This window comes from Elephantulus edwardii, unplaced genomic scaffold (assembly GCF_000299155.1).
Source record: "Elephantulus edwardii isolate Elephantulus edwardi_28Jun2011 unplaced genomic scaffold, EleEdw1.0 scaffold00364, whole genome shotgun sequence".
Lineage (NCBI taxonomy): Eukaryota > Metazoa > Chordata > Mammalia > Macroscelidea > Macroscelididae > Elephantulus > Elephantulus edwardii.
The window spans coordinates 1,794,213-1,805,169 of record NW_006400114.1 but is presented as its reverse complement, the minus strand read 5'-3'; the positions used below and the strand labels follow the sequence as shown (position 1 = coordinate 1,805,169).

Below are 10,957 nucleotides of genomic sequence, written 5' to 3'. Positions count from 1 at the left end.
GCTATGAGTCGGAAACGACTCGGCGGTGCATAACAACTACAACAACATCCTTTCCTGTACCATCCTCATCAGCTATGACACACTTGTACCCATTGATGCAGTGATTATTAATTCACCTGATTTAGTGTTTGCCTTTTTTTTGCCAGTCCACCACCTTTCTAATCATGATGTCCCTCTCAAATGAATAGCCTCTCCTAGCAACGTGCCTAAAATATATGAGATGAAGCTTTATAATCTTTGCCACCAAGGAATATTCTAACTACACTTTCTCCAAGACATATCAGTTAGTTCTTTAAGAAGCCCATAGAATTTTCATTAACCTTCTCCTACACTATGATTCAAAGGCATTAATTCATCTTCTGTATTCCTTATTCATTGTCCAGCTCTCAGATGTATATCAAGTGATCATAAATCCCATTGCTTTAATCAGGTGCACCTTATTAATCAGGTCCTCAAAGTGATAGCGTTGCTCCTCAGTAATTTAGAGAGATCCCTGACTGCACACTTGGCCAATGCTATAACTCTCTTAATTTCTTTACTGCTAGTATTGTGTTGATTATGGATCTAAGTAAAATTAGGTCATTGGCAGCTTCCATCTTTTCTCCATTTATCATGAGGTTGCCTATTGGTCCAGTGGTGAGAATTTTTATTTTCTTGATGTTGAAATGTAATCCATAATCACCTGTACATTGGATACCTCATTCGATGTAGCACACAAGCACACAATGGGGAGACTCTGGACAAGGTCCTAGTCCTGTGTGGAACTTGACTCACCTGTGCCAGGTGCATGATCAAAAAATGATGATGATGATGGCAAAAAAAAATACGTTTTCCTCCGTGGGGATCATCAGAAACTTCTTTATTTAATAGGTATACTGTTTTATTTTTATGAAAACAGGCATTAACCAAAGAGTGTCCAAAAAGGCCTATTTTCTCTTCAGAGTTATTACCGGGAAATCTGGGAGGAAAACAAGGAGAATAAAATCATTTGTTGCTGACTGATATATCCATTATTTGAGTAATTCAAAACACATCTTATATTTCTGTCTCTATAACCTTCTGATAGATGATCCATGAACCACAGAGCAAACCTGTCAAGGAATCAGAATAGAGTAACTTCTCTTCATGCGTAGAATATTGCCATATGTTGCTACAGAAATCAGTTGGAAGGTAATTTTTCTTTTAAAATTTCCATAGTTCTTCCTTTGACAATTAATAATAGACAAACATGGAAGAGGGTCAGCAGAGGGTTTTATCTGTTTAAGTATTCAACTAAAGATGAACTAGTTAAAGAAAGAATAACAGTTTTTATTACCCTTTGACCATTTCCTTCTTCCTTATATGGTTGACAATTTGCATCTGTTTAAATCTCCCCTTCTAACATATTTTATCCTTGACTAATTTCTTTACATGCACAATACTTTCTAATGTAGAATTTAACTTGATTCTCAATTACCCTCAATTACAATGATGTCTGCTGTTGATGGATATTTTTAAAAATTATTATTATTATTGTGACACTGTTACTGGATTGCTTGAGGACTATTTCCATAGATCAGCATTACTATGACCTAATCAGTTTCCTGGCTACACTGTCCCCATGAATACATAAGCATCTGACTCAAGTCTAGGAACCATGGTCACAACACCTGCAGGGTGGATATTTTGCCAGAACACCAAAAGGAATGATGGAATTCAGAAACGTTATAGTCAGATCACATAATGAAGATAAAATTGATAATTAACCTAGTGGTAATTTGAATTGCTCAACTAAATCTTTATTGAGCTCTGAAATGTTCTGGCAAAAGTTTTTGAATGGTTTCATCTGTTGGGATTTTTGTCACTTTTAGAAATGAAGAGCAAAGGTAATTTTTATAATGAAAATAAATTGATGTAATTTTATGCATGAATACTGCAACCTGAGTAGAATAAAAATATTAAACACAACCACAGGTTTGATTCAGTGGAAGTAATCAAACTATGGGTCTTAAAACATCAGAGCACTTTCTTGCCTAACTTTGCTGCACCAAACCTTAGTTATGGCATACTTGATATAAGACAGTACAAAAGGCTATCTTTAACTATAGTAACTTGGTGGGTAAAGGAAATGGTACTATACTGCAAGGATTTGAAAAGACAGGGTAACGGTAGGCATAGTTCAATTGTGATTGGTTTTTATAAGACACAGTGAAAGGTAATGATTTTATGGAGCATAATATGAATAATAGACAGTGTGAAACACAAGGTATATGATTTGGGTATGTACACTGATATAAAATAAAAATTGAAAAATATTTTAAAAGTTTTGATATAAAAGTGACAGTTTATCTTTCAATTAATGCAATTTATTTTAGAAAAATATTTACTACAATATACATGCTATATTGTTAAGGAATCTAAGGAGGGACTCTTACAGCTTATTGAAGTATCACCGTGAGTTTAAATTTGTCCAAGAGTGATTATCACCTAAATCAAGATTATTCAACAAATTATCAAGAATCAGAGGATTTGCATTTGAGCCTTATAAAACTAGCAAAGACCACATGAGGATGGACATTTTCTGACCTTTACCAATTCTACAATAGAGAACAGTCTTTGCCCTCCATAACGTCGCTTTCCTTCCAGACTCCCGAACGTGTGTGAGCATGCGTGGGTTCCAGTGCTCATGAGTCCGCGCTTGGCGGTTCTAGGAGCAGGCACGGGAGCCTTGGGTGGGATATACAGCACTGGCCGGGTCACTTTTAAGGCCGATGAGAATGAGAACATCATAGTGGTGAAGGACATCCGGGATGTGTCACTATTCAAGCAATAACCGCGTTCACACAGCTCTCTGTTGCACTTGCCTATGGAGCCTCACATTTTTGGAAGTATGCAGCCTAAGCCTTGTAAATGAATCCATTTTACACTTTTTCTGTGCTTCTTCCTCTGCTCTTGCACAGCCAGTTCAAGTAACATCAGACATTAGGCCTTATTACCAAAAAATTAAGCTTTGATAATATTTTTTAAAATCCCAACAAAACCCAAAAACACAATTCTCACAATTTCAGACAAGTACAAGTCACCCTGAATCCTTGCACTTCTTTTTACCCATCCTAACACCAATATTACTGCTCTACTGGGTCCAAAATCCAATATGGTTGCTTACAGATCACACAGAACAATATTAAGGATGTAGAAAGGCTGTACTGTACTGGCAACAAGATACAAACATTCAGTTATAACATCGTCTGTAATGTGCTTACAGGTACTACAGTCTTGAGTCTTGTGGCTGTAAGCCAATGTTACAAAGCTTTCAGTTCTGCTACTTAGGTTTCCCATCCCATCCCTCTCTCCAATCGTCCAGCAAATTTGAGTAGAGGCTCCTAGTTGTAGTTCCATAGGGTTGCATTCCCAAGGTCTGCTCCATCTCATCATGTCAGGTCACTGGTTCCTTGTTGTGCCTGCTGTTTCCAAAGGCCTTGGTTTGACTGATGCAATAGTCTCTGGCCCTATAAAACATGCTGCATTCTCTTACTTCTTTGTTAGTGTTGAGGTTCTAAATTCTGTTACTCGCTCTGCTCAAAATAATGGAGAGACTAGCCAATTCCCTTGTGTATTGGTGACACTAGCTAACTCTCCTGTGGTTCAGGGAGCACACCTATTCATGTATTCCTGCCCATCCACATGGCAAAGTCAGTCAATGGTTGTTGCTCTTGTAGTTATTGTTAGGTGCCCTGCAGCTAAGTATGACATACAGTGACCCTATTGCTATGAGCAGTTTAAGTGTTGTTGTTGTTGTTGTTATGTGTGAGAAAAATATATTCATTTTGCTGTAACACATACTATGAGCTATCTTAAATTGTAATTTCCTGTAAAACACATTATGAAATATGTTTGCTGTGGAAAAATAACATATTTGATACTTAAGTATAGAGATAGGAATATTTATGAAAAAATACACTAGTAGTTTAACATGCTGAAATGGGGCTTTTTGTGGCCTAGAGCCTCACTGACCACAGGAGGTGCAAACCCTTGATAAGGGAATGTAACTGATAATAACTTGCCTGTAAAGCTACTGTGTGAATCCTGATAAGGGAATGTAACTTGTTACCGCCCATGTTGCTAAGAGAACGTAACTTGTAAATTTAAGAGTGAGAACTATATTAGCTATATGTTAGAAATAAGAAATATGTTAAGCACTTACTATGCTATAGGTTAGAAATAAGAAATATGTTAGGAATTTGCTCTTAGAAATTTTAAGAATATTTGTGAAAACATACTTTTAGTGGCTCTGGGGCCCCACTGACCGCAACAGGTGTGGACCCTTGATAAGGAGATATGACTGGTTACTGTCATATTGCCTAAGAAACACAACTAGTATTGAACATGATTGGTCAAACCCATGTTAGTATTCAACATGTCCCAGCATGTCCCACTTGCCTCACCATAATGTAAAGCAAAAAAGCCAAAGTAGATAAAACTCTAGCTGTGCCCAGAAACTTTCTTTTTTGCACTTCACAATCAACTGAACACTGAAGATCCAAAGGCTTTTTTAGAGCCAAAGACCTAAAGGTTCTTTTCAGAGTCAAGAATTTTGGCCTACACTCATGACATGAGCTATCGAGACAGTGGAGGATTTTGCCCACACCAATGGACCCTGGCTATATTGAATTGCTGAACTAGTTGAGAACCCACTGGCTACAATGAACTTCAGAACTAACAGAGAACCACTGACTGCACCAATGACTATGAGAGGCAAAAGAAGGAGACGAGTTGGGATCCTGGGGTGAGTGAGTGTTCTCCACTGTTGATGAATCAGCATGTGATGAAGTTATGAATTGTAATGTAGGTAAATTGCAATTAACTGTTTAATGCTTACTATGAATTGATGAATCAACATGTTGTGATGAATTTATGAATTGCAAAGCAGATAAATTGCAATTATTACTATTATTTAATCAATAAATTGTAATTGGCTTTTGTAATGTGTCTATGAGTAATTAAGGCTCAAGGCTCATGACAACCTATGAACAACAGATTTGAACCTTGTCCTATTCTGTGCTATCCTCACAATCTTTGACATACTCAAGCTCATTGCTGCAGTCACTGTGTTACTCCACTTTGTTGAGGGTCTTCTCTTCACATTTTAAAGCATGATGTCTCTCTCCAAGCAGTAACCGCTCTTAGCAACATATTAAAGAATATGAGACAAAGCATTACCATCTTTCAAGATGATAAAATCAATGACTAGGGAATCTATTTTGAACAATAAACACCCCACAAGTAAAGAATATTAGAAGAATGTCTATTTATGCTTTATTGACTGTGCAAAAGCATTTATTTGATTGTGTGGATCATAAAAAGTTGTGGCTAATATTGAGAAGAATAAAAATTCCAGAGCACTTTATAGTGCTCACATGAGACGTAGACCTAGACCAAGAGGATTTTGGGCAAACAGAGCAAGGGAGCACTACATGGTTTTGAAATTAAGAGGGGAGTGCATCAAGGTTTTATTCTTTCTCCATACCTATTCAATCTGTATGCTGAGCAAATTATTTGATAAACTGGACTCTGTGAAGAGGAATGTGACATCAAGATCAAAGGGAGATTCCTCAGTAACTTGCATTATGCAGATGACAGAATCTTGCATGCTGAAAGTGAAGAGGACTTGAAAGACTTGAAGTTCTTATTGCAGAAGATCATGAAATGCAGTCTTCAATATGGATTACTTCTCAGTTTTGGCTAATGCTGAGAAGATTGCATATCCTAGCATAGTTGATTATGCTCAGGTGAAACAATATACTTAGACCAGGAAACTTTAGTCCAAACAGAATAAAGCAACATTACACAGTTAAAATCAAGAAAGATGTACATCAGAGTTGCATTCTTTCTCCACCCCTATTCAATCTGTATGATGAGGAAATCATTTGAGGAGCTAGATTATATGATGAAGAATGTGACATTAGTACTGGTGGGAGACTCATCAATAATCTGGCTTATGCAGACGACACACCTTGTTTGCTAAAAGTGAAGACAACTTACTTGGTACACTTGTAGAAGATTAAGGACTAACGTCTTATAAAATGAGTGTAAGTAAAATGTGAATCCCGTATTGGACTTCTACTAACTCCACCAAGGGGAACTATTCCTGTCAATAACATCCATACTAAACATCCGATTTCTATTATGCCAAACATGATCTCCTATGCTGCTGCACCTACTTCTACTAATTCAAACATAAATATTACTGCTCTCCTGGGTATAAAATCTCTTACAATGTCCACATAGATCTCACAGAAACATACAGACAGCTATGGGGTTTATTAAGGAAGTTAACTGGTTACAATTCCAGTTAACAAAAGAATAAAATTTCTCAGCCCAGACAGATTCTTAATATAATTCCTCTGTCTAGAGAGTTTTTCAAGTACACTTACAGGCTCTTACACCTTAAATCTCACAACTTAGGAGAGTGTTAAAAAGTTTTCTTAGTCCTGCCAATTAGGATGTTTTCCCACAATGCTACATTAAGCTGGTTATGGCTCCACGGGGCAGTAGTCCCAAGTCAAGTTAGTCTCTTGTTTGTGGTTCTTTTATGAGGCTTCTGCCATTCTCCTGCTCTCCTCTAGATCCAGGTCTGACTAGAAGAGGAATCTCTGGCCCTGAAGGACGTGCACACTGCATTCTTTCTTTCTTTATCCTTGTTGGTAGTGGAATTACCACCCTTCCTGATAAAAATGACCAATCCCATAATCATTACTTTATATACACCCTATTCTTACTCTTGTAATAAAAGTCAACGTTGATGACTAGGAAAGCCTTTTTAAAAATAAACCCTTGACATCACTGGTTTTCAATATGAGTTACCTCGCAACATCAAGGGAAAAGACAAAAACAACAACCAAAAAACCCAAAACTTTTCAACACTAGACCAAAAAGGAACATTGTAATAGATGGAAAAAAGATTGTAGTTGTCAATAATTTCATTTTACTTAGAATCAAAAATTATCACCCATAGTAATGGCACCAAAAAATCAAAAGATATTTTGCATTAGAAGAATCTGTTGTAAAAGATGTTTCCAAAGTACTAAAGATGTGAATAGAGATTTTATAGTTAGAAGTTATCCTTTGTCTATTTTATTCTTTCCTGATTGTTGGTTTTTCATTACTCTTAGAAAATTATTCATATTGTTGATTAGGGCTTCTAGAGTACTTCCTAGTTTTTCTCTGAGTTTGGGTTTAATTTCTAGGTCTCTGACTTATCTTGAGTTGTTTGGGGTTTTTTTTTTAATTTTGAGGTTTTGGGGGGCTTTGGGGGAGTGCTTAAATAAGGTATGAGATGTGAGTCTTGCTTAAATTTTCTGTAGATGGTTTTCCAATTATGCCAACAGCCTATTAATATTAAAAAAAAAAAACAAAAAACAAAACTTCTCCAACAGGGTAAGAAGGGAAACCCACAGATGGGAAAAAATATTTGGCAATGTCTTATCTGATAAGGGATTTATATCTAAAATTTAGAGAATACTCGAGAACCTCAACAAGAAAAATAAAATCAATCCAATCACAAAATGGGCACAGGATATGAATATGCACTTCAGCAAAGAGGACATGGCAAACAGATGCATGAATAAATGTTAAAAATCCCTAGTTATTGTTTTTATTGTTGTTATATGCCATTGAGTTGCGTGTGACTCATAACAACCCTGTGTACAACAGTTCTTAAGCCTGCCCTGTCCTGAGACAGTCTCACTAACTCTGACACACCTACCCTCATTGCTTTAGTTATTGTATCAATCCATCTCTTCCAGGTTCTTCCTCTCCTGGGCTGTCCCTCCACCCTTCTGAGCATGATGTCCTTCTCCACAGATAGGATCATCCTAGCCACATGCCTGAAGTATATGTGATGGAGCTTCAAATCCTAGCTGCCAAGGAGAAATTTGTTTTCACCCTCTCCAAGACAGATCTATTTGTTTTCTTGGCAGTTCATGGTATATTCAAGACTCTTCTCTAACACTACAGCTCAAAAGCATCAATTCTTTTTCTACCCATTATTCAGCTCTCTGATACATTACAAACAATTATGAAGACCATGCCTAGATTAGATGCACCTTAGTCTCTAGACTGACACTGTTACTTCTCAGTATTCTGGCAAGGTCCCTCGTGGTAGATTTACCTAATACAATTTGTCTCTTGGTGCCAAGAGTGTTGACTATGGAGCTGTAACTGTTAACAATCGCAAGCATTTCTCCATCCATCATGGTGTTGCCAATTGGCCCAGTGGTGAGAATCTTTGTTTTCTTGGTATTGAGTTGCAATCCATACTGAAGACTGCAGTCCTTGACCTTCTCCAGAAAGCACTTCAGGTTCTCCTCAGTTTCAGCAAACAAGATTGTGTCATCTTAATAATGTAGGCTATTGATGAGTCTTCCTACAATCCTGATGCCACATTCTTCCTCATAAAGCCCAGCCTCCCGAATGATCTGTTCTGCATATAGAATGAAAAGGTATGGAGACAGGATACATCCATCACACACTCCCTTCCTAATTTTCAACTATGCAGTGTTTCCCTGCACTGTTCTGAGGACTGCTTTCTGATCCAAGAATAGCTTTCACATGAGCTCAATCAAGTATTCTGGTGTTTCCATTCTCCTCAAGTTTGACCACAATTTGTTGTGATCCACACAGTCAAATTATTTTGCATAGTCAATGAAACACAGAGAGATGTTCCTTTGATACTCTTTGTTTTCTGCCAAGATCCATCTAGCATTGGTGATGATATCTCTATTGTCATCACCTCTTTGTATTCCTGGTTTTTCTCTGTCAATGTACTTAGTGCTCCAGTCATTTCTCAATAATCTTCAGTAGGAATTTTCTTCAGTGTGATATGAGTGACATTGTACAATAATTTTCTTATTCTGTTGGGTCACCTTTTTTTGAATGGTAATAAATATAAATTTCTTCCAGTCAGTTGGCCAAGTAGTTGTTCTCCAGATTTCCCTCACTATTAAAGAGATACAATTAGAACAGCAACTTACCCCAGCAACAATAACAAAATTCAGCAGGACATCAAACAACAATTATTGGTGGGGTTGTGAAGAGATTAGAACTCTTGTTTGCTGATGACTAGAATGCAAAATGGTACAACCACTGTGGAAGGTGTTCTGGTGCTTCCTTAGAATGTTTAAAATAGAAATACCACTTTACCTAGCAATTCTACTACTAGGAATATACCTTAAAGAATCCAGAGCTGCCACCCAAACAGATGTATGGACATTCACGTTTACTGCTGCATTATTCACAATAGCAAAGAGATGGAAGCAACCCAAGTGCCCATCAGCAAATGAATGGATAGAGTAAATATGGTATATTCACACAAAGGAATACTAAGCAGCACTGCAAAACAAAGAACTCTTAAAATATTACATAATATGGTGACCCTGGAGGACATCATGCTAAGTATATATCTCAGTTACAGAAGGACAAATACTGTATAACACCACTGTTACAAAACACGATTGACAAAGGAGTTGGAGGAAAATTGAGAAAATAGGGGTTAAATAATGAACAGTATATGGAACAGAGGAAGGAAAGAATTATTTGAAAGGAATATATGATTAGGCATTATCTGTACGGCAATAGTTTAGAATAAGAGGTTCATAGCAGAGTGGACAGGGGAAGTGAAGGTGCAGGGAGGAAATTATATAACAATAAATGAATATATAGTGTATATAGTGAATTGGAGGATTGGAAGAAAATGTGCAATAATGATTGAAAATCTAAATTTTGTGTAAAAATTCATTAAAATCACAATAAAAAAATCCTCCATATGACTAAAATAAAAGGCTATCAGTTTAAAGACAAAGGGGTGCTGATTCAAGCCATAGACGTTTCAATTACTTCATCTGCATCTGAAAGTTGGATAGTGAATAAAGATGAGAAAAGAATTGAGTACTTAATTGCCAGAAAAGCAAACAAATATGTTTTGGAAGAAATGCACCTATTGTTCTACTTACAGATAAGAATAGTAAAACTTCGAGTCACATATTTGGGGTTATTTTGTCAAGAGAGGCCAGTATTCTAAAAGGCAATAATCTAGGAAAGCTGGAGGATCAGAGAATGAGGGGGGGGGGATAACAAACCCTCAACAAGACGAATGACAGGATGACTATAATAATGAATTTAAATATGTTGAAGATTGTAGGGATGGTGTAGGAAAAGGCAGGGTTCAGATCTGTTGTTCTTAAGGTCCTTGTAAGTCTTGGTCAATTTGAGGGCATTTTAAAGCAACGATAACAACAATGATCTATTATTCTGGGATTAAAAAACTGAAGAGAAATTTTGTCTACTACATTGTCAAAAAAATAATTTCAAAACAGGTTTGAGGCCTTGAACACTAGTGAGCGAAGACCAGATGAGTTGTGGGAGGATGTCAAATGTATCATCCAGGAAGAGGGCAAATGGTCATTACAAAGACAGAAGTGGAAGAAAAGACCAAAATGGATGCCAGAAGAAACACTGAAGATTGCACTGGAGCGTAGAGAATCCAAAGCACAAGGAAGAATTCAAGATACTAAAGAGCTAAACAGAACATTCCAAAGGCAGCAAGGTATGACAAAGCAAAATACTTCAATGAAATGTGCGAGGAGCTAGAGTCGGAAAATCAAAAGGGCCGAACTCGTTCAGCATTTCTTAAGCTCTAGGAACTGAAGAATAAAAACAAACCTCGAGTGGCTAAAATCAAGGATGCTTTAGGAAGAATATTAAATGATCCAGGAAGTATTAAAAGAAGATGGAAGGAATATACTGAATCATTATATCAAAAGGAATTGGAAGATAGAGAAGACTTTAATGAAATAACATTTGAGCAAGAGCTTATGGTGATGAAGGAAGAAGATCAAGCTGCTTTGAAGGAAATAGAAAAAAATAAGGCCCCAGGCATAGATGGTATACCAATTGACATATTTCAGCTAACAGATGCTGC

The 10,957-nt window shown here is 36.9% G+C and overlaps 1 pseudogene; it reads left to right on the top strand.

Annotated features, from left to right (window-relative positions):
- LOC102857531 overlaps positions 1-10,957 on the top strand; it is a 98,028-nt pseudogene that overhangs the window by 13,549 nt on the left and 73,522 nt on the right.